The sequence below is a fragment of the Cibotium barometz genome, chromosome 16, assembly GCF_041138505.1.
Source record: "Cibotium barometz isolate CiBa-2024 chromosome 16, ASM4113850v1, whole genome shotgun sequence".
Lineage (NCBI taxonomy): Eukaryota > Viridiplantae > Streptophyta > Polypodiopsida > Cyatheales > Cibotiaceae > Cibotium > Cibotium barometz.
The window spans coordinates 182,460-205,176 of NC_141061.1; positions in this window are offsets into that span (position 1 = coordinate 182,460).

Consider the following 22,717-nt stretch of genomic DNA (forward strand, 5'->3'; position numbering starts at 1 on the left):
CTCATTGCATAAGATTCATAATTGTCTTTGCATTCTGGTAGTGCATTGTGTAGGAAATGAATGGATAAGATTTGTGTGGAAGTAAAAAATCATGAAGAATTGGTTGTGTTTTTGTGTATGTGTGTGGTGGAGTGGTCTTGGAAGAGAGCTTCACTGTTTTTTCTAGCTAATTTTGATATTTGCCTCACTGGAATCATCATCGTGAACGAGCAAAGTCAATATTAGATAATTTGGAAAAAATATCACACTTTGGCAATCAAATTTTCAATATAGTTTTGGCCATAACTTGAGCATACTAACTCCAAATTTGTCGGAGATTTTCGATTCAGATTCTACTCTAAAAGATCTTTCCAAATGATATGTCACATGAGGGGGTTTTGATGAAATCTTGGATAAGTTCACCACCATGATCCCATTTTTCAAATGAGAATGGGATTTTTCCCAAATTATCTAATATGGTGTTAGCAGGTTGGTGTTTTATTTTTCCTTCTTTTCAAAAATTCACAAAAATAAAAAAAATAAGGACCTATTGACTGTGCCTTGAACTTGTATTACACTCCTTAGGTGTGGCACAATCATTTTGAAAAGTGTTGGATAAGTATTTTGTACCTAGAATCACATTAGTCAATGCGGGAAGTTCCCACATGAAACTACAGGAAAATCGTTCACGACATGAACCGTTTTCTACAACTTCACGCCGTGAACAACTCCTGATATCAACGCCGCAATTCACGGGATTACCTTGCCAAAAATAAGTAGCCTTATCCTCACACCTCTGACAACACGAGGTCTGACAAAATTAAGAATCGTGAATGTATAAGAAATAGTTCACAACGTGAACTATTTTAGAACTCTTCACGGTGTGAATCATTTTTTGTTCACGACGTGAATCATTTTTTGTTCATGACATGAACCAATTACTTTTCACGACGTGAAACCTTATCTCTTCACGGCACAAACTTTTTCTGCAATCTCACGCCTTAATCAAATCAAACTCACGAACTTGGTATAGTCAGATTAAGACTAAGGAATTCTTGAAAAATTTGACACCCATAACAAGGTAACGTGGAATTCTGATCCCAAAAGAAAAAAGAATTTAACACATGAAAGTGCAGAAAATTGTTCACGCCGTGAACTATTTTTTGATTCACGCCGTGAACTGTTCTCTGCAATCTCACGGCGTCAGAAATAGGTCGATCGAGTCTGATCAAAACTTAATTGAGACAGAAAAATAGCTTATCAAATCATACATGCATGCACTTAAGGTCTGGAAAGCTCATCGAAGATGATCTTACACTTCACGATAGTGCATCAAATCACCCAGGATCTTCCTATCAAAAAAGTGTAGGTTCAGGCCACTCAGTAAGCAAGAATCCATGGAAGAAGGGTTGAGGTAGTCTGGGTTTGGGGAAGAGGAGAAACCACCCTCCCCAACCAGATTTAGTGGTATCATTGATATCGTCCGAGGATTTTTTGGTCTCCAAACCAATCATACGAAGAAGCGCAATCTACGGGCATGGGTCCATCAACCAACACTAGGGACTTGGTCCAAGGAAAGAAGTGCCCATCCTAATGTCAAATTCGAGGCTGTTGAACACTGTCACCTCCCAAATGAGAAGGGACATGGAAAGTACGGCCAGGATGGGTCAAGTATTCTTCCCAACCTCGGAGGAAGAAGAGTTAGATCTAAAAAGGATCGAGATGGAATGACAGCTGAGCTTAAGGAAACAAGAGCTCGATACTCGAAGGGTGAGAGCTGAACAAAAGAAGATTGGAAGTTTAAACTTACTCCAATCATAGGGTAAGGAGCCAGAAATAGTCATGGGAAGAAGTGAGGGAGAAATTCCAAACTTAAAACCCATAAATGAAGAACCCAGAGCTGAGGAAGGGTTTGTAACCCTAGAGGAAGAGGATAATCTAGCAAGAGCAGCGGGTGAAGTGGAGGATCGTCCGTCGCAAATGATAAATCATCCTACGTTCATACAGGACATGGAATGTTTAATTCTACAAAGACATACAGAGGCAACTAATGATAAACCATTCCAAAGTGCATTGGCAGGACCATCCCAGGGACTGGAGATACCTAGAAGAGTCAACACAGGAGGAAGAGGACGAGGTCTAGGTAGGGGGGAGAAATTCCTCAAAGACCAAGGGTGGATCTAACCATTGATCTTAATGCAGCCACAAGGACGAATTTGTTGAATATGGCCGCAGAAATGGACCGAGGAATGGTCAAGGAACTAGGCACTCCTCTAGAATCCCGACCCTCCCAGATGAAGCCACACATCATTTCCAAGCTCGTCCAAAAATTCTCTGGGGATAGGGATCCTATTCAACACATAGAGATTTTTGAATCCACATGCGAAACCTACAGGCCTATCAGTGATGTGACAATGATTCATGGCTTTCTCACTGACCCTAGAAGGGAAAGCGCATTAGTGGTTCCGAACCCTCAAACCCGAGGATAAGGTTAACTTCACACGACTCAAGAATGTGTTTATGTTCAGCTTTGCAGAAGTGGTGCAGATGGAGCCCTATGGCACAGCTGCACAATATCAAACAAAAGGAAATGGAGTCAATGAGAGACTATGTGTCTCGATTAAGGCACTATAGGAGAGGTTAACTGACGAGCGATCAGTTTTATTGCCTTGCTTAGAGACCACAAGATGCATGATTATCTGGTACTAGCCCGACTAGCCACTCTAGATGCATGTTGCAAAAACTGGCAATTGAATATGAAGATAATATGCTAGAAGTGCCACAACCGAAAGATGTCAAAATATTATCTTCAGCAACAACGACGACTTTGTGTGTTTCGAGTCATCAAGAGATTGGAGCTCGGAGCAAGCAAGTCGGAAACATGACTGTGGATGAGCTCAGTAATGCAATACTAGAGAAATTGAAGATAAAGGAGGGAAGGGGAACATTTGGGCATGGGTATAACCATCTCTAACCCCGTAGGGAATTGGTGTGGTGCTCCATGTGCAGATTGAATCACACCACCACCGAATGTCCACAATTAAGAGCAAGGCCACTACTAGATTGTGCACACTGTGTAAAATTAGGGAATCATGACACTTTAATGTGTAGATATCCAAGGTTCCAAACAGTTACACAGCTGCCGGCACCTAGAGCTCCATTGGCCTTACCAGCACCACCTGGACAAATCACTGTGGCTGTAGGACAACCCAACTCTTCCTATTTACCTAGGGGGATGTTTCGCGTACAAAACACTTCACCTCTACCACCACCTGTTCTACCACCACAACCACACACGCTAAAATCAACTAAGTATTGATTGAAGAGCCATCAGAATATATTAATATGGTACGTGAAGTAGAACTTAGTGGAGAGTACTATGAGGAAGCTACAGAGGTCACACATGAATTCTATGTCCTACAGAATAACACACCAGTACCTGTGTTTCAAACCACAATAAAATGAAAGGGTAAGGACATGAACTCAAACATGAGAAGAGGACCGCTACAATGTTTTGGCTATGGTGGGCCGCATCAAATCGCTAAGTGCCCAAACAAGAATGTGGTTCATACGCACCAACCCCAACAATGAACTTCTCTTCACATCAAATCTACAGGTGACTTTGGTAAAACAGAGATTAAGCATTCAATGTTTGGTCAAATCTTGTGTTTCTTGGCTTAATCCTCTACTAGACTAATTGCTATTGATGTCCTTGAAAGTATTTGAGCTCATTTGAAGTCTAAGGCCCCAGATCTGGACTCCCCGCATACTCTGTTTTTTGCACACAAAACAAAGGATTAATTTACTAATTAGTGATTAATTAGTATTAATCACTATATTTTGGTGTAATTGAGGGTTCAAATTAACCATTAGGTATCTGATACAGATCCCTATAACTTCAGATTGCAATTCGGAGTTGGTTTGATACTCCAACCATTCCGTACAAATTGGTTACCCTTGATTTAATGTAATTTTTGGTGATTTTATGCTGATAAATTTATTGTAATCATCTCTTAAACACCAGATTGGGTTGTAAAAGGGTAGACACTTCCCTTGAATCTTGAAATTGGATCAAGAGGTAATACCCCCTTCACATCATCATGAGTACAGCATAAGAAATAACCAAATTTAATGGGGAGCAGTTTTACACATGGCAGACAAAAACCATGTATTTGCTCATGAGAAAAAATCTGTGGGGGCTAGTTGAGGGAAGAGATGAATGCCCAGAGGCGAGAGGGAAAAATGAGTGGAAGAGCAGGAATGAAAAAGAATTGAGACTTATTGCACTCAATTTAAATGATGAAATCATTCATCACATCACAGGGATACAATGGGCAAAAGATGCATGGGATGAACTCAATAAATTATTTGGCACACAAGCTAAAAATTCAAAGATAAATCTGTTAATGCAATTCTACAAATTGGATATGAAGGAAAGTGAACCTTTAATCACACACTTGAACAGATATAAAAGCATTAGGCAGCAACAACTGGCAACTATTGGCAAAAAGGTAAAAGATGATGAGGCACTAGCAGTGCTTCTAAAGAGTGTGGACAAAGGTGAATATGAAAATATTGTAGCAACACTAAAGAATGTACCTGAATTGAAGCTACACGAGATAGAAGGAGCTCTACTAGAGCAAGAGAGCAGAGGCAAAGAGAAGAAATGGCTCGACTCAACAGCAGGAGAAGAAAAAGCATTCTTCACCCGAGGAGGATTCTCTCGAGGACGAGAACGAGGAAGAGGCAGAGTAGGAGGAAGGACCTTCACTTGCCACAACTGTGGAAAGCCAGGACACATGGCAAGAGACTGCTCTACAGCAAACCCAGTGGAGAAAGAACGACATCGGCAAACTTCATGGAGGCTCCAAAGGAAGTGGAGTAGTCGGATCATCTTTTCTGAGAGAGAGAGAGAGAGAGAGAGAGAGAGAGAGAGAGAGAGAGAGAGAGAGAGAGAGAGAGAGAGAGAGAGAGAGAGAGAGAGAGAGAGACTCCACAACCCAATGTAACCTGCCCCAACAAAGTAAAACCACCTCTGAGCCACCGATGATGTAGGCCACGTGGTAGATAGATGTATATGTGAGCACTTTAGTCAAGGTCGCGGGGGGCACTTGTAGTAGCCTTGGATACATAGAGAGAGAGAGAGTGTCAAGGACTATGAGTTTAGGGACTTGAGGCACTGGTCGCGGACTATCAAGTAAGAGAGAAACTTGGTACAGGGTCCAGGTGTGCTAGGAGTATTCACTTGAGGGGAGGTATTGAAATATACAAGTGAATAGGGTGTGTGCAGGAACAAGCCCTTGGTTAGAGGCTGTAAAAGAGAATCTATAAATGTGAGTGAAAAGGTGAGAAGAATCTACTGGGAGAGAATAAAGGGTAGCATGAGAAGATTTAGAAAGTGTGGAGATATTCTGGGAGATATTCTGGGAAAAGTGAAGAGGTGGAGAGAATCAAGCAAAAGAGGTGGAGTGAATCAGTGGGATTAGATGCTTGAATGTAAACTCTATAAATTGAGGCATTGGCCTAATGAGAATTTGCTGATTTTTTATTATCCATGCCTACATTAAGCTATTTGTTAATTACTCACTAATCACATCTTAATATTTACTAATCACTTTGTTAATGATGTTGATTCTAGTATTTGATCCACCATAGCTCATCACATTGCTCTAATTTCAACACCTACTCCAATTCCAGAAGAAACGAAAGAGGGATCTCAAGCAAACACAATGTCCAGGATGTTTGAGGAAAATGCGCAGAGTGAGTCCATCCTGGGGATGAATACAAGACACACACATGGAGGGAACCCTCAATCGCCAAAGAACCCAGAGGCATAGGAAACTTCACGGGCTGTACTGTCCACGTCTATGCAAATGCCATTGGGGCAACTGCTACGCAGTTCATCAACCCTATGGACAGACATGAAGGAATGGGTAGAAGGTGGACTAAGGCCAACCCACACTACAGAGGAGGTTCTGCCACCTCTTGCATAGAAAGAACCCTAAAACACATAAGGAAAACCTGAGTCATCAAGATACTAATTAATCAATTGGGACGTTATTACCAAAGTGACAACACACATGCTATAATCCTGATTCATCTCATGAGTGACGGGTACCAAGCACTGGCTATCCTAGATGGTGGTGGGGCAGGGGTTAGTATCATCACAAAACGTTGCTGGGAAAACTGGGAAAAACCCGATCTAAAAAGAGTAGACCTAATCTTTAAAATGGAAGACAGAACATCTTCAAGACCCATTGGACTTTTAGAGAATGTGAAATTCAAACTCTTTATGTTTCGCTACCATCATACATTTGTGGTAATGGACTTCCTATGCCAACCCGACTCATATGACATAATATTGGGGAGACTCTTCATGAGAGGGAATCCAAATTGGTGCACGATTGGGCATTAGATCACGTGTATGTGCGTAGGGATTCACAAATTTTAAAGATAGATCTGAGAATGTGGAGAGCACACCCCATGGAAGGGCAGCTATTCAGTAATGATTCGGTCACAATGAAGTGGACCACATCCGTACAAATATGCCAGTCCATGGTGGAAAATTCCAAAGAAGAAGAGGAAACGAAGATGTATGCATCACTTCCTCCTCCGGACTTCAGTGAACTGGATGCATGTGCTAGCTACCATAGATGTGATGCAACCCAGGGGGCCCAATATGTGGAATCTGGAACTGTTCCTATGACCTCTATCTGTATGGGTAATTGGCAAACCATTGATGAAGAATCAGAAGAGGAGGCCTCTAGCGTAGAAGAGGAGGCCTCTAGCGTAGAAGGGACTATAACACAAGGCCATACGAATGCTCAACGCCTCACAAGATGGCAAAAACAGAAATGATATATTTCCCAACGAAATGCCCTATACGAAGAAAACCCATGGATGCCGGCTGAGATACCTCGAAGCCACTAAGGTACACGATGAGTTTTCTAAGGATTGGGGTGAGGAATTAAGTAAGATAGCACTAGAGGGAAAACATAAGGAGAAAGTCATCCTTCAAGAGCCAGAAACACCTAAGCTTACGAAAGCTAGGAGTCGAAAATAGAACAAAGCTTTGGCAGAAGCCGAGCAAGAGGCTAGAAAAGTCATGGCTAAAACAAAGAGTGAGAATGAGGATAAACCAGACTTGCTCTCAGTACCAAACCACTTCAAAGCCTACACTATTGAGACGAACGAAAAGTGGTCCGCCGACTAACGGCAAAAAGGGTTAAGGAAGATGAGCTATCCACATCATACGATGGCCTAGCTGAAGTCAATGTCATGGTTTGTCCATCCATCCTTTGTGGTTAATTGAGGATGCCTAATTACCACTATGTTCAAAGCATGGCACTTGGGTGATTCCAAATATTCCATGTGTAGGACATATGAAATTAGGAATAGCTGGAACTAAGTATTGGATTTATTACTTATGTGCTGTCGTGGACTAGTAGCATGTGTTGCTAACTCGTAGTGTGTTTAATTGGACAACCTTGTAGGTTGGTGAGATTGACGGGCCTTGTGCTCGTAAGTCGGATTGGCTGAGACGTGATGGCGGCGATATGGTGCGAGCTATTACCGGGATGGTTCTCATTTTGATATTTTTGCCGTAGTATCTACTACAAGATTTTGTATTTGGCTGCCCCATTTTGATGTATTCGGACGTGGACCTATTGAGCTGCCAACTTTTGTTATATTGGGCATGGATTTATTTATTTGCACGTAAATTAGCCCTTGGGATTTATTTATTTGCACGCGGATTTATTTATTTGCACGTGAATTAGCCCTTGGGATTCTTTTTGTAATTATTCTTTAGTGTTTAGATATGAACACTTTACCTAAGCTTGTGTTAAAAGCAACCCCCATTTTTGTAAAGGGCAAGCCCATGCATAAGCATGCATCTATTTTTGGCTTATGGGCTATTTTTAATTAATAAAGCATAAATACTCAAGAAGTGGGAGGAAGCCGACACTTCTTGAGGGGGGATAGATTGCACCCAATGATTCTCTCTTGTGTTTTTATGCTGTTATGTTTTTTATGATATTTATTAATTTTTCGATTATGGTAATTTGATTAAAGTGATGAATCAGTTGGTATTTGGTTGGACGGTGTGTCTCCCCATGATCCTAGTGGTTTTAGTCAAGGAAGTTGATATTGCGGGACTAGGGGAGGAAGCCAGACCTGTATATATTGCTAAGGACTTGACTTCAGCTAAAGAACATGAGCTCGTTACCCTCCTTAAGGAATTTAAGGTCTGTTTCGCCTGGAATTACAAGGAGATGAAGGGTGTACCACCTAAGGTGGTGCAACATATGATTCCAATCATGGAAGGATCAAGACCAACCAGGCAAAAACCATACCAGATGAATCCTAAGTATACGATAATTGTAAAGGAGGAAATAGATAAACTCATTGCTGTGGATTTCATCTATGAGATAGAACACACAGATTGGTTGTCACCAATCATAATAGTGCCAAAAAAGAATGGGAAACTTAGGGTATGTGTCGGTCTTAAAAAGGTCAACGCAGCTACTAGGAAAGACCATTATCCATTGCCCTATAAACGGAACATGTTTTGGAAAGAGTGGCCGGTGGTGAAGAATCTTACAGCTTCTTGGACGGATTTTCAGGCTACAATCAAGTATCTATAGCACTAGAGGACCAGCATAAGACAGCCTTCAATACAATGTGGAGGACGTTTGCATACAAAGTCATGCCCTTCGGTCTCACCAATGCCCCAGCAACATTCCAATGATTGATGGGGGCACAGTCTTCAAATATTACTTGCAGAAGTGGTTGGAGGTGATTTGTGTGCACACTCTCGATGGTGGGCAGACCATCTAGCTTGCTTAAGGAAGGTGTTTGAGCGATGTCGATTATATCGTATATCACTAAACCCTTTAAAGTGCCAATTTTGGGTCAAATATGGTGTGATATTGGGAATCATTGTATCAAAGAATGGTATATCCACGGATGACAGCAAGGTCAAGTTGACCTTAGAGCTGCCACCACCCCCCACTGATTACAAAGGTGTGCAAAGATTTATCCACGTTGAGTATTACCGCCACTTCATAATCTTCTATGGTGAAATCGACAGGCCATTATACAAGCTACTCATTGTCTTTGAATGGACTGAGGAATGCCAGTAAGCATATGATTGATTGAAGCAGGCATTGGCTAGCGCGCCAATTCTAAGACCCCCCAATTGGGACCTCATATTTCATGTGCATATTGATACATCAAACTTTGCTATTAGATGCGTACTAGCACAGCGTGGTGAGTTCAAATTGGACTATCTAGTCTGCTTTGCTAGTTGTCAATTGAATGATGTAGAGGTGAATTACACCACCACAGAGCGAGAAGGGTTGGCCATGGTATACGCTGTCAAGAAGTATTGACATTACCTATTGGCTAACAAATTCATATTCTTCATGGACCATCAAGCCTTATTATACTTGGTGAATAAGCCTTGCACCACGGGAAGAATCACACACTGGTTATTGCTTGCTATTACTATTGGAATTTGACTTTACAGTTACGGTAAGGAAGGGACATAGCATGTGTTAGCCGATCATATGTCAAGAATTCCAAATGGGGAACCAGCAAACTGGTGTGTTGATGTGATGACCTCCCTGATGTTTGTTTGTTCAAACTAGCCATGGTACCCGAATGGAGTGAGGAGATATCAGATTATCTAGCTTATAGTTTTCCACAGGAAACACCCTTGAATAAAGATAAAATGCTATGTGCCTTGCCTTTTTTAAAGTGCAATTGAGAGTTTTAATTTTTGAAAAATTAGGGTTTTCTAGTTTATAATGCCATTTTTGGCCCTATAAAAAAAACCTGTAAGGACTTGTTCTCCTCATTCTCAATTTCTTGTCTCTCTCTCTAAGAACAACTATACATTAATTTTTACACCATCACCACGGCACTGACCAAACAAACCACAAGGAAAAAGCCAAAACCAATGAGATAAAAGAAGACGTATGGTGACACAAGAGCCAATGGGATAAAAGAAGACGTATGGTGACACAAGAGGGTAGGGTAGAAGATTCTGAGAAGGTAAAGCACATGCACACACAAGTCTCAAAAGTGATGTCAAAGCGGCCTGCACTAGTTGGTGGAAAAGGGTCCAAGAGGCCAAGGAAAGGGATAGTCCATAGTGACTAAGATGTAGAACAAGAGAGATGCCACAGAGGACACCAAGGAAAGGGATAGTCCATAGTGACTAAGATGTAGAACAAGAGAGATGCCACAGAGGACACTGAGACTGATGAGGAAACCACTCCTTCTTGGCTTGGTCAAGATATCCCATTAATTCCCAATCACTCTGGGGTAAAACATTGTCATGAAACATCGGGGCCCTTCCCACCCCACAAGAACATGTGGCTATAAAGAAAGAGAGGGGGAGCGATAGGGAGGATGAGAGCAGTCAGGAGCATCACCACAAGCAAAAAAAGGCCTAAAAGTATTGAGCACGAGTCTGAGTGCAAGGACCCCAACGCACACCTCGTCATCGACGCAAGCAGAAAAGGCCTAAAAAGTATCGATCATGAGTTTGAGTGCAAGGACCCCAACGCACACCTCATCATTGGCCCAAGAGCAAGGAATCACACACCCTTATATGAGATCCGGCATTACCACAGAAGAGCACCAATCTCCTCATTCGAAAAGCCTTCTTCACGCATCACGCTTGAAGATATATATCCAAGAAGCTATAGAAGCTTACCTCGTCAGCTGTGCAATCCATAGGAAGCCAGTAACCATCATGAGAAAGGATATAGAATTGGCAACAGTTAAGAGGTGAGTGAAATATTTAGTGCTTCTACCTTTGTATTGACTTTTTCAATGTATAAATCTACTCTCTTTGAATGTGTGCAAAATCAATCAAGCTCTATGTGAATTGTATGTGCAACTTGCAAGAGCAATCTAACTCTGTGTGAATGTGAGTTTGTGCAACAACAAGAATCTTAGAAACCCGCTTAAACACCATGGGGAGGCATGTGGAGTCCCCTTGCAACATTTATCTCTTTGGAAAATCCCCATAGAAGATCCTCAAAAAACTTCGCACTAAAAAATTCTTCCATTAAAAACTTTGAGAAATAGTTTTGTAAAAAATTGGAGCAATAGTTTTCATTATAGAGAAAATCCTATTGTAAAATGTGATAATACCTAGTTAAGACCATATACTATTCTATTGATGTTGCTTGAGACAATTGCTTTTATTTCTAATGAGACTATGTTACTAGGGAGCACTTCTATTGAAATAGTACACCAAAATACCATGAGAAATTGGTGGGGATATGGGAATTTGGTCATTAGGCCTATAGCCAACTTGGTGTGAACACTCTAGGTGTGAACAACCTCTTAGTTAGAGTTAAAAGATAGGGTTTGGTGCTTATAAAAGGTTATTGTACTTAGTGGTTCATCTCATCGCATTTCATAATACATTCACCTTGTATTTTCCCAACTTGCTCTCTTTTATGTGCTCAAGCTTTCTCTTCTCTCTCTTCTTCACACTCCATAATCATGGAGAGATTTCATAAAGCAAATTTTCTAAGGCAAAGATTATAATCTACCACAATGCCATGAGCCAGGAAGGGAGAGTTGTAAATTTTGTATTCAAGACATTGTCCCTATTCCTAGGTGCAATGATTATTCCTAAAAGTTTATACCCGCATAGTGAGTTTGTGCACGAGAAATTCTTGAATGTATTCAAGAGTAAGAAGAGGAAGAACTTAGCTCCCATTGTGAGTGATGAACGATTGCTTAAATGTTTGATGGTGCTCTCCAAAACATGGTATTTTTTGCTCAATAAGAGAATATTGCTTTCACTAATACCTTGATTAGTACTAATCATCTGATATTTTTAGGGCCATTAATGGTTTATATCTCACATTCAAGTGTTGCTAGATCTCTATGAAGCATAAAATCAGATTTTTCCCTTGCTTTGAGTGGTCAATTTGTTAATCCAAAACCGGGTATAAATTTGTATTAGCATTGTTTGGGACAATGGGATTTTTGAGCTTGTATGCTTCATGTAACTCATCAATCATGCTCATAAATCAATTGTACAAGGGTAAGACACTGGCCATTGGTAAGGCTAAGACCCCCTGAAGCAAAGTTAACGCATTATCATCTAAAAGGGATATGCATCATCATCATGTCAGGCTTTATGAACACATTGAGAACCTGATCCATGTTTGCCTACATGGATTTCATTACACAATGAAATCAAGGATGAAGAAGCCTAAGAGCTACATCTACATCAAGATCTATATAAACATGAAGAAGATCAAGAGCTACATCAACATTACAAGCTACATCAAGAAGATCTTCATCATAACATTTTGGTCATCAAGGGGGGCTTCTCCCTTTATTTCTAATTCAGTTTATATGTTGAGTCAAGGGTTCTCTAACAGAGTTGTCCCCCAAAATTTGAATCTTTTAGAATTTTTAGGATTTTTGAATAGTCTTAATGCTATAAAAGGTATAGGTGGCTTCCTAGATCAGCCCACCTGTGGTGGTCACCCCTCTATCCTAAGTGAATTTTATAACTAGATGTCTAGCATCTATCATCATAGCTGGCATTGTAAAAACCACCATGAGTAAGACCTAAAGGAACTTGGATGGTCATAATAAATAGCATTGTAAACAATAACTAGAGCTAGAATTGACATTAGAATTATAATCATAACTAGATGTCCTAACATCTATCATCATAACTAGCATTGACATTAGAATTGTAATCATAACTATATGTCTAGTATCTGTCATCATAGCTGCCATTGTAAACCACCATGAGTAAGACCTACGGACACTTGCATGGTCATCATAAACAACATTGTAAAGAGTAACTAGAGCTAGCATTACATCATAGTAGTAATGGATGTTTTATTGAGGGAGGGTGTTGAAATAATACACCAAAGTACCATGTCATTGGGGATATGGGCATCCAGTCCTTAGGTCTATAGCCAACTTGGTGTGAACACTTTAGGTGTGAACAACCTCTTAGTTAGAGTCAAAAGATAGGGTTTGGTGCATATAAAAGGGTATTGTGCTTTGTGCTTCATCTCATCTCATTTCATAATACATTCACCTTGTAACACTTGTAGGGGGCTTCCATAGGCCCCCTATAATTTTTTGTGTGACATAAATTAAGGAAAAAGGGCTACCAAAAGGGTGCGAGTTTTGGCAAAACAACAATGAAGGGTGCGACTTTTGGCAAAACAACAATGAAGGGTGCAAGTTTTGGTAAAACATCGTTGTTGTGCCAAAATTCGCGCCCTTCTAATAGAGTCGCTTTTTTTTAAAAAAACTTTTGTTACAAAAAAATGTTGTTGGGGGTCTATGGAATCTTTCCCTTGGTTTTTCAAAGTGCGATTTAGAATTTAATTTTTGAGTTTTTTCCTGGGTCATAATGCCATTTTTACCCTTATAAATACCTATAAAAAGTCAATCTCCTCATTCTCACATTCCTCTCTCTCTCTCTCTCTCTCTCTCTCTCTCTCTCTCTCTCTCTCTCTCTCTCTCTCTCTCTCTCTCTCTCTCTGGATGATATGTCACCAGCTGCAGATTGAGACAGGGCGATATGTGCATCAGATCTTGGATGACCGCATTTGTCAGCTATGCTACCAGGAGGTAGAGATAGAGGAACACTACATTTGCCGATGTACAGTCTATTATGAGATCCGAGGGAGATATCACTGCCTCTTCTGAGAGGGTTTTGGGCCGTTACGCAGGGTCATGGAGTTTGAGGATCACAGATGCCTGGGATTGTTTCTACTTGAGCTCAGGAGACACAGAGAGACCCTCTTGGTAGACAGGAGGCCGAGCCATGATGTACCTAGACAAAGGACCCTGACAGATTTCTTCGGCACCAGCACCAGCAACCCAACCCACACACCTCCTCATACCTCCTCCATTGGGCCATCCGGGCACCGACCACGCTCCTAGGGAGTCACCACTAATAGAGCAGTTATCTTATGTTGTGCTCGTCGGCCACGCCCACCAGGATCCCGACCACGGCATCCTCACCATCGCCAGATCACAGCCATTATTGCTCGGCATCGGAGGTGCCTACCTCACTTCTACGACCTCTCCATTCTAGACAGCCCCATGGCGGAGATACTTGATCTAAGGAGAGGGCAATACTTCAACTGATTAGCATATATGGATCTACATGATATACATTTTCCAGTATTTTCTACTCAGTATCATCTCTCGGAGTCTTACAGTTTCTGTTCTTATAACTGTAGGACAATCAGTTTATTGTACTTTTTAGTCTCATTTAGTTGTTCTCTTTGATGAGACACCAACTTCAGATGTATTCTCAGTTTTGGTCTCATAGGCCACTATGGCCTCTTAGAGACGTTAATATATCATTTCATTTCTCTCTCTTTCTAACTCTCTCAGATTCATGTCTCTCTCTTAATCTCTCTCACCAAACAAAACCATGGCACAAACCAAACAGATTGCAAAGAAGGTGCTAAAACCAAACAGATTGCAAAGAAGGTGCTAGAACAAATTAAAGAAATGAAGGCAGTAATACAAGAGGCAAGGGTAGCGGGCTGACAAAAAGCAACATTGAAGCAACCATAGCACAAGTTGGTGAGGAAAAGGAATATCATCTATATTGATGAGGATGCAGAATAATAGATTTTCCTGCAAGACACGGAGGATCAATGTGATGAGAAAATGATGGTCGACCCCAAGTAGAGTAAGCAGCCAGGTGCATCATTACGTGGATGAAGATGTTTCTCATTAATGCCACAATTAACACACATGGGGGAAAAAGATTTCCAAGAAATTTTGGGTCTCTTCCCACCCCGAGACAACGGTTAAGAGGGGAGGGAAATAAACAGTGTTTCTACCTTTGTATTGACTCTTTCAATGTATAAATCATGTATATGAATAAAGCTTTGTTTTGAAAATGAATTGTATGTGCAAGAGCACTCTAGCTCTACCCTTCCCCTAATCTTCCCTATTTGAATGTGTGCAAGAGAAATCTAGCTCTGTGTGAATGTGTGAGTTTGTGCACTCCTAGTTGCAATTGGTGTTTACCCTTGATTGTTCTTTATTATTACAATTGGCGATTGCTTATATGAAATTTATTTGTTGTAAGTTTTTGATTAGAATTGGTCTTTTAGGATGACTTGCTATTGGTTATGTTGACAATTGTATGATATAAATTGAGATGTGGTAAGTAGAAATTATTAATCCTAAATTGACTAGGTTATAGGTGAATCAGATGATGATAATCTTTTCTTACATCATGCTTTATGAATTTATCCATTTACTTTTGGTGATGATAATTTTTTCTTACATCATGCTTTATGAATTTATCCATTTACTTCTGGTGATGATAATTTTTTCTTACATGCTTTATGAAATTATCCATTTTCTTCTAGTGGTGATGCAGTTTAATTCATTTTAATTAGCAAGAATTGTGCAAAGGGCATTGGGAGTTAATCACCCCATGAATTTTCCTAAATTATTGGCTATTCTTCTTTCATAGGTATGCGTTTAATTTTAATACTTGCTAGGCTAAGAAGTCTAATTAGGGTTTATTATTGTTGTGTTTACTATGGTTGGGTTTTCATGGGAAGGCATCTCGAGCCCCTGCATCATTTTTTACATCAAAAGACACAAAAAATGTTTGCCTTGAGGCCTCCGACTGCCTACGACGACAGTACCACATTTGTGGATGTTCAGACGTACTCATATTAAGTTTGGTGTCTAACTTTTTGAACACTTCTTTCCAAAACTGGCTTGTTAACTTTGTATCTTGGTCGCTTACTATATCTGCTGACAATCCATACAATCTGTATAGATGATGGATAAACATTCTAGCCAATTCTAGTGTTTTTACTTGTTTTTAGTTGGTATAAATTGTACCAACTTGGTTAATCTATCCACTACTACCCACACTGAATCATGCCCTCTACTTATTCGGGGTAGTCCTACTGTGAAATCCATAGAAATTCTTTCCCCACTACACTTAGGAAATTTTACAACATAATTCTGGACATCCTTCTTTAAACCTACCTAATAAAATTGTCTTTTAACAAGTGCATAGGTCTTAGAAATTCTTGGGTACCCCGCACTTGGATTGTCATGACATTCTAGGAAAATATTCTCATGAATATTTTCTTATTTGGATACACAAATGTGACCTTTATATAACAAGTTCCATTATCAATGGAAACATTTTTCCAACAACCTTTTTCACTTATTGACCATTCTTTAAGTTGAACTACTATCTTTTTTAAGTGATTCCTTTGAACCACTATCTTTTTTAAGTGACATCCACTAGTAGAGCTGCATTCTCTTTACTCTCTATTTGAGAGTTATCTTTTTTAATCAAGTAAATCCAAACTACTTGATAGCTAGGGTCATTTTAGCATATTTTCCTTTGAAGTGAGCTAGCAACTCACTTTCTAGTTGAATAAAACTCAACTCATTTATCATGGATACTCGACTTAGAGAATCTTCCACAACATTGAATTTTCCTTTTCTATATTTGATTTGAAAATCAAACTCTTATAGGATTTCAGCCCATATATCCTTCCTACCTTTTAACTCCTTTTGAGTACTTAACCATTTAAGACTTTCATGGTCAGACAATACTTCAAATTGGCACCATAAAAATAATAACACCACTTTTTAAGAGCATGCACAATTGCAAATAGTTCTTTTTCATATGTTGAATAGTTACTTTGAGCTTTGTCTAGCTTTTTACTTTCAAATGCAGCTGGTCCTCCCTTTTATAATAATATTGCTCCTACAGCAAAATTACTAGCATCTGTTTTCAATAAAAAATGGTTCATTTGGATCCACTATTTGCAAAATAGGACCAGTAGCTATTGCTACTTTTAATTTTTCAAAACTAGCTTGTTGATTATCTAAATTATTTTTCTTTTCCTTTAAGCTGATTCGTCATTGGAACAACTATCTTAGCATAATTCCTTTATCAACTTTCAATAGAACCCTACAAGTCCTAAAAAGGTTTGTAACTCATCTATATTAGATGGGGCCTTCCATCTCAATATAGCTTTAACTTTATCAGGATCCATACAAATCCCTTCCTTGGACACTATGTGTCCAAGATATGGCACTTCTTTTTTGAAGAAATCACATTTAGACTTTTTAGCAAAAAAAATATATTTTTTCCTCAATAATTGAAATAGTTTTCTCTGGTGCTCAATATGTTCTTGTTCATTTTTACTAAAGACTAGTATATCATCAATAAAAACCACCATAAATTTTCCTTAATATTGATGAAGTATAGTGTTCTTATGGTCATAAAAGTAGTTTCTGAAAAAACATCTTTAGATTCTTCTAATAAATTGTTCAAAGAAGAATTAACTGCTTCACAAATACTTGAATCAAGCTTTTCACAATGGTTTTTAAATTAAGGTATTCCATAAACATTTGTTCTATTTCATTATCTTGATGAAGCTTTTGGAGCTCAATATTATATATCAAAGGAGAAGATAATATATTGTGCTCTCCTTGCAATGTAATAAATTTTACTTTATGCTCAAATGTTAGTGTATTATGCAATTAGCTTCTTGAAAGTGTTTTTCCCAATGATAATAACCATTCTCTCCCAAGAATTACATATGCAGTCAATAGACGCATCACTTGAAAATCCAAAAGTATTTCATACTCTTGATTTTTTATCCCAACTTGGTTTACCATAGTATACCACTCATCTTTATCATAACCATTAGCTAATGATACTATATACTTATGAGAACTTGGGACTTGAGGCAACTTAAGTTTCTCAACCAAGTTGTAATTTAAAAAAAATGTGTGTGGTTGTACCATCTATGAAGAATCTAACTTAGGGGGTATGTATGTATGTATATATATACATATACATATATATATATATATATATATATATATATATAACTATACGATATCGTATAGTTATATATATATATATATATATATATATATATATATATACATACATACATACATACACACACACACACACACACACACACACACACACACACACACACACACATATATATATAACTATACGAGAGATATATATATACACACACACACACACACACACACATATATATATGTATGTGTGTGTGTGTGTGTATGTGTGTGTGTGTATATGTATGTAATATGTATGTATGTATACATATACATACATACATACATACATATATATATATATATAAATATGTATGTATGTATGTATACATATACATACATATATATATATATATATATATATATATGTATGTATGTATATGTATACATATACATATATATATATGTATGTATGTATGTATGTATATGTATATATACATATACGTACATATACATATATATGTATATATACATATACATATATGTATACATATATATATGTATGTATGTATGTATATATATATATATATATATATATTTGTATATTATTTACACACACACACACACATATGAATGTATATGTGAGTGCAAGCATGTAAATTTTTTATGTAGACATTTTTGTGTCTATGTGTGTGCACGTGCACGTGCATATGTCTGTGAGATTGTGTGCATGTACATGTGCAAATGTGTGTGCATGTGAATCTATGTATGCATGTATGCCTATCGATGTGTGTGCACGTGTATTTGTGTATTTCAGTGTGTGTATGCGTGTATATATATGTAAGTTTATATGCATGTATGTGTATGTGTGAGGTTAAGTAAGTGTGTGCGTGTAAGTGTGCATATTTGTGTACGTGCACATGCATGCGAGTGTGTGCGCATATGTTTTTTGTGTGTGCATGTGTGTGTGTGGTGTGTTGTGTGCATGCACATGCACGTATTTATGTTGGCATACATATAGATTTATTTATATATACATATACACATACCTATAAATATATATATATATATATATATATATATATATATATATATATATATATGTATATATGTGTGTGTGTGTGTGTGTGTTCTCTCTCTCACACGTGCACATAATATAATATTGTGTGTGTGTGTGTGTGTGCGCGCGCGCACGCATCTATGTGTGCTAGGAAAAACAAATGAGCAAATGAGAAACTGTCTAATATGTGTGTGTGTGTGTGTGTGTTTATATATATAAGAAACTCATTCAATGAGCAAATGACTTGATGGTAACACCTAATTGTGAGCCCCAATGCATCTAGGCTTGTGGAAAAGAATCGTTCCTTTTAAAAAGTTCAAAAATGTGAAACTCTCCTATACATACATACACACACACACACACACACACACACACACACACACACATATATATACTCATTCAAGGAGAAAATGACTTGATGGTGACAACTGATTGTGAGCCCCAATGCATTTAGGCATATGTAAAAAGTATGTATAAAAATTAAAAAATTTCTCCTTTCTCCTTTATGTGAAAGATCTCTCCTCCTCTTGCCAAGTGGGACTCTCCTTTGCTTGCCACATGGCAGGTTACAAGTAATATATATATAGAAGTGATTCTCTCTCCGATTTCAAATGAGCCAGTACAAGGCTTTTATAGCCAAATGGGAGTTACCTTTGCTTACATCATTGCTTAGGTAGTTAGAGGAGATTCCATGACACATGTCCATTCTTAATGCATGCTACATATCTTAGGTTTATGACCTTAGGATAATACTCCTTTTGGATACATTATTTCCACAACCAGGCTTAGGATATTTGTGACCATGTTGGATTATATTTCCAACAAAAATCCTCAATGAGGGCTCTACCTTTATAATAGACTACCCACTTGACTTCTTGGTGAGGTTGCTCAAACATTGGCTAATTTTGCATTCTTCTGTGGGTGACTCAATATTTGAGTTTGTAAACTCATCCTTTCATCCATGTGATTTGCTCCAACAAGTAGGTGGTTAACTAACTTGAATGTGTGGCAGGGGTGCTCCTAGTATTGCTAGAGCGGCCATAAAACAATATTCGAGTTTGCAAACTCATCCTTTCAACTATGATTTTCTCCAACGAGTAGTTGGTTAGCTAACTTGAATGTGTGGCAGGGGTGCTCTTAGTATCGCTAGAGCGACCATAAAAACTTGACTAATACTCACCTAATTGAACATTCTTTTGAAATTATGCCAAAAAACCCTAAAGATATGATATTTTTGCGCTTGCTCGAGTTGTTCTCGTCTCGATAGTGTTGGGGATGCCCTAGCTGGATTAAGTGTCGTGCTATGTTATATTTGGGGTGCCAGTGTTGCTAGTTGGTGGAGTTAGAGCTAAGGGTCTTTGACTTGTGCTATTTGAGCTGAAGGGGCTTTGACTTATGCTATTCGAGATGAAGGGGCATTGATTTGTGCTAAGAATCAAGGGGCATCGAGCGACGTTTAAGTTGAACCCTCAAGACATGGCAACAATGGGTGCACACACACACACACACACACACACACACATACAAGTAAAGATTTGATTTCACACACATCTTGATGTATAACGTTCGTTCAAAATAATACCCTTGTTCACATTTATAACATAAATTTTGAAATGATGTATAATTAATTTCATAGAATATACATGTCACAAATTATTAAGAACATTGTTTAATGTAAAAAATAAACATTTAGGACTACTATCCCTTAGTGTTCCAAGTATTAAGTTACTAAGTATTCTCAAGACGTTATATCAAATGTATGATAGAATAAATATAAATTTCATTAATAAAGAGAAGGCAACAACTTACCCAATGATGCTTGCATGTTAAAGTGCATCATAATATTTTATGCATGTTTAAATTGGTACGACAAATCTTTATTTTTTTCACTTCATTGTAGCGATCAGGTTTTACAAAGAGAGGACTAGTAAGAGACTAACTATGAAGCTCATAAACAAACTATCACAGCCAAAAACTAGTTTGTTTGATAAAATGCTTTATATGAGTTTAATGCATGTGCATGTATAAACAACCATTATGAGTATCTAATGAGTGAGCATGAGGTAACTTTTACTTTTTGAAGTAGAAGTTATACACCTATTTTACTTGAAATGAGATAAGGATAAATCTTTATGTTAAGGGAAAGCGGCCTTCTCTTGACTTGTTGAAAACTATGTGTGTGGTCATTTATAAGAGGCAAAAGAAGGGATGAACATCTAGCCAATTTCATCAATAAATCAACGTATCAATATCAAGAAAATATTAGAGCGATGCTTTATTAGAAAAGGAAAAAGAAAAACTTAGAATTAAAGACACATTTCAAAGCAATATAGACTTATATAATTTAAAGGTAGAAAAAAAGTGTCTAAAAGTATAACTTAAACACCAAAATAAATATCATAAATTTAAAAATTAAGAAAATTATTCCCTTTTATGTCAAAAAATAATATGAATGTTAAACTATACCTTGCTTAAAGGTTGTGGGAGATGCTTCAACAAAAGAGAAAGAAAGATATGCGTAGAATCAGATCAAACTTTTGAAAAGAGAATTGCTTCCTGTTGAAGAAGACATAGTAAAAACAAGGGTGTTTTATTTAACAAGAGTTGATTTTTGAGAGTTGTACATAAACATAATGAAGAAAGCATAAAGATCATATAAAATTCAATTTTTGTGAACTTGGTAAAATTTGTAAGAGTAGAGAAAATGATCAAAATTTGAAGACTTTTTCACCTCTAATGCTTGTAAAGCTTCTAGCTCCAATGTTTCATATAAAACTAGAAACCCCAATTTTCAAGTTATATTTTTATATTTCTCATTGAAGAAATGGCATGACCTGATGACATTACAATGTAGCCATTGATCCATGAAGAGGAGAATATTCTTAAAGAGATTATAAAAATCTAAGATTTGAGATCATGGAGGCTAACCAAAGTGCATAGGTAATTAAAATAACAATACTTGACTTTATTAACAATCTAACCAAAGCGCATAGGTAATTAAAATAACAATACCTGACTTTATTAACAATCTAATGTAAAAGCTAATTAATTTGGGTTACCTAATTTAAGTAGGTTAAAAAATTCTTCCCAGCTTTTGTATAGTGGTTTGAGCCTTAGGAGGTCCCTATGTAAAAACCTTATATAGCTCGTGCATTCATGGGGTAATTTAAAAACTCCCTACCTATGGATGTTTTTACTTTTTGAATTAAAAAAATCCTTACATATGTAAATTTGTTGTAACTCATAAGTAAATAAAACCCTTATACTCACGTGTGCTATCTTACATAATTTTTAGTGCCCCCACTCTTCCCTCTCAAGTTTCAACTCAAGGGAGGTCTTGGACTGATATTTTAGGGACATTCACCACCTTAACTACCCCCCCTAAATGAGGGTTCACACGTACTTGTGTGTGCCTCATGCAAGTGTGGCATGATGGTCGCCACACCATACATCAAACGTTATGAGTGACTCTTCATTCTCAGAGTGTGCAAAGTTGGCGCCTCTCAAGCTCCTTCGTTCTAGACTTGGGACTTTGCTCAAGTGGCATCTTTGAAAGCATGGTTCAAAACGTAGAAATGTGGAGGGGTTTAACTACACGTCTTACCTATGTGGGGATGTCTCGATGGCTTGCTCACTACCTTGGAAAGGGTGAAAGATGTTTTGAAAAAGCAGGTTAAGTCAAGATTATGTTTTGAAAAAGTAGGTTAAGTCAAGATTTCAAGATAAGCTTAAACTAGGGATCTTACTTAAGGTCTCATTAGCTTGGATTGTTATATCTAATTAAGCTTAACTATGTGGACTGGTAAACTAAAGGTGAAGTTTAGGTAGTGGGCTCTATCACCG